Source organism: Schistocerca serialis, unplaced genomic scaffold (assembly GCF_023864345.2).
Source record: "Schistocerca serialis cubense isolate TAMUIC-IGC-003099 unplaced genomic scaffold, iqSchSeri2.2 HiC_scaffold_1189, whole genome shotgun sequence".
NCBI classification, from domain to species: domain Eukaryota; kingdom Metazoa; phylum Arthropoda; class Insecta; order Orthoptera; family Acrididae; genus Schistocerca; species Schistocerca serialis.
In genome coordinates, this window is record NW_026047391.1 from 215,001 (window position 1) to 217,500 (window position 2,500).

Consider the following 2,500-nt stretch of genomic DNA (forward strand, 5'->3'; position numbering starts at 1 on the left):
TGTGCCTTAACCTAACCCGTATTGTGCCTTAACCTAACCCGTATTGTGCCTTAACCTAACCCGTATTGTGCCTTAACCTAACCCGTATTGTGCCTTAACCTAACCCGTATTGTGCCTTAACCTAACCCGTATTGTGCCTTAACCTAACCCGTATTGTGCCTTAACCTAACCCGTATTGTGCCTTAACCTAACCCGTATTGTGCCTTAACCTAACCCGTATTGTGCCTTAACCTAACCCGTATTGTGCCTTAACCTAACCCGTATTGTGCCTTAACCTAACCCGTATTGTGCCTTAACCTAACCCGTATTCTGCCTTAACCTAACCCGTGTTGTGCCTTAACCTAACCCGTGTTGTGCCTTAACCTAACCTGTGTTGTGCCTTAACCTAACCCGTGTTGTGCCTTAACCTAACCCGTGTTGTGCCTTAACCTAACCTATGTTGCGCCTTAACCTACCCTATATTGTACCTTAACCTAACCTATATTGTACCTTAACCTAACCTATGTTGCGCCTTAACCTAACCTATGTTGCGCCTTAACCTAACCTATGTTGCGCCTTAACCTAACCTATGTTGCGCCTTAACCTAACCTATGTTGCGCCTTAACCTAACCTATGTTGCGCCTTAACCTAACCTATGTTGCGCCTTAACCTAACCTATGTTGCGCCTTAACCTAACCTATGTTGCGCCTTAACCTAACCTATGTTGCGCCTTAACCTAACCTATGTTGCGCCTTAACCCAACACACGTTGCGCCTTAACCCAACACACGTTGCGCCTTAACCCAACACACGTTGCGCCTTAACCCAACACACGTTGCGCCTTAACCCAACACACGTTGCGCCTTAACCCAACACACGTTGCGCCTTAACCCAACACACGTTGCGCCTTAACCCAACACACGTTGCGCCTTAACCCAACACACGTTGCGCCTTAACCCAACACACGTTGCGCCTTAACCCAACACACGTTGCGCCTTAACCCAACACACGTTGGGCCTTAACCCAACACACGTTGGGCCTTAACCCAACACACGTTGGGCCTTAACCCAACACACGTTGGGCCTTAACCCAACACACGTTGGGCCTTAACCCAACACACGTTGGGCCTTAACCCAACACACGTTGGGCCTTAACCCAACACACGTTGGGCCTTAACCCAACACACGTTGGGCCTTAACCCAACACACGTTGGGCCTTAACCCAACACACGTTGGGCCTTAACCCAACACACGTTGGGCCTTAACCCAACACACGTTGGGCCTTAACCCAACACACGTTGGGCCTTAACCTGCTCTGTAATTGTCATACGACGCGTTAAATTAGTGTAGTGTTGCCTAACTGCAACCCCCGCAATATAGTTTGCTACTCGCACTGCCCGGTCCCCAGAGTATCGCTTCATGTTAAACACCTTGCAGCTATACACTGTAATGCGGATGGCAGCAGGACGTACATGCTCAATGCCCTTCGCAGTTGTTCATTGGCATTCGCATGGCGAAGCACAGCCTACGTTGTGGTACGGCTTGTGTCAACTGTCCGCTGATGTTGTACGTCCAAATCACACACTGTACTGCACATTGGTCCTCATGTACTGAATGATACATCGTGGTACATGTGTGACCGTACCACGACTGCGCCAACAACGGCGAACCATACGGTCCAAATATTGTGCACTCAGCTACATGTCGTCTCCCTATAAGAGCTGGATTGCAGTATGGTATGCCGTGGATGGCGATCGGCATGAGCCGTCTGTTGATGTAGTGGCGCGTGTTGTCAGACGTAGTCGTCTCTTCTCACACACCGTGATAGCATGGTGCACTGCGTTCCACATCTGCGACATGCGACAGAGGCCGGTTGACAGTCGTTCGCGCAATGGACATCGCATACGTACGGGGGCCACCTTCCACGTGTTCGCGAAGCGTGCACATGTTGTTGCGTGTATGTGGGCAGACATAGTGTGTCGTGACACCTGACACAGGCATGCAACAATCGTTGAATTTGCAAATGGCGATGGACGTCTACGTTTGCTGGTGACGTTACGCAAATGAAGAACTGGTAAACCGTTGTGGTGCGGTTGTTCTCGCTAGAGGTGAATCAGTGATGGCGACGATCGGTTGAGCTACCAACCGGTTGTTTCAGCGATACCCACCATGCCCACGAACGTGAATGGCATGTGGGTGTGAAGCGATACGCGGCGGTGGCTGGGTGGGACCGTCCCCGGCCGGTGAGGGGGGGGCCTCCCGGCGTGCTGGCCGCGCGGTGCGTGGGCGCACGCGCTACAGCCGGCTGGTGGGGGCGGCCAGTGGCAGGCGCGCCGGCCGACGGAGGCGGCAGGCGGCGTAGCTGCGCGCCGGCGCACCCTGCACGCGGCGCCGTGCGGCCAAAGTAGGTCCTCGCGGGCCCGGTGCGAAGCGCGGTGGACATCTGCAGTGTGCTGGTCCGATTGAGGACTGTGTGCGCTGAGGATGCGCCGCCGCCCGGCGCTCGGCGCCGCGACGCCGTCT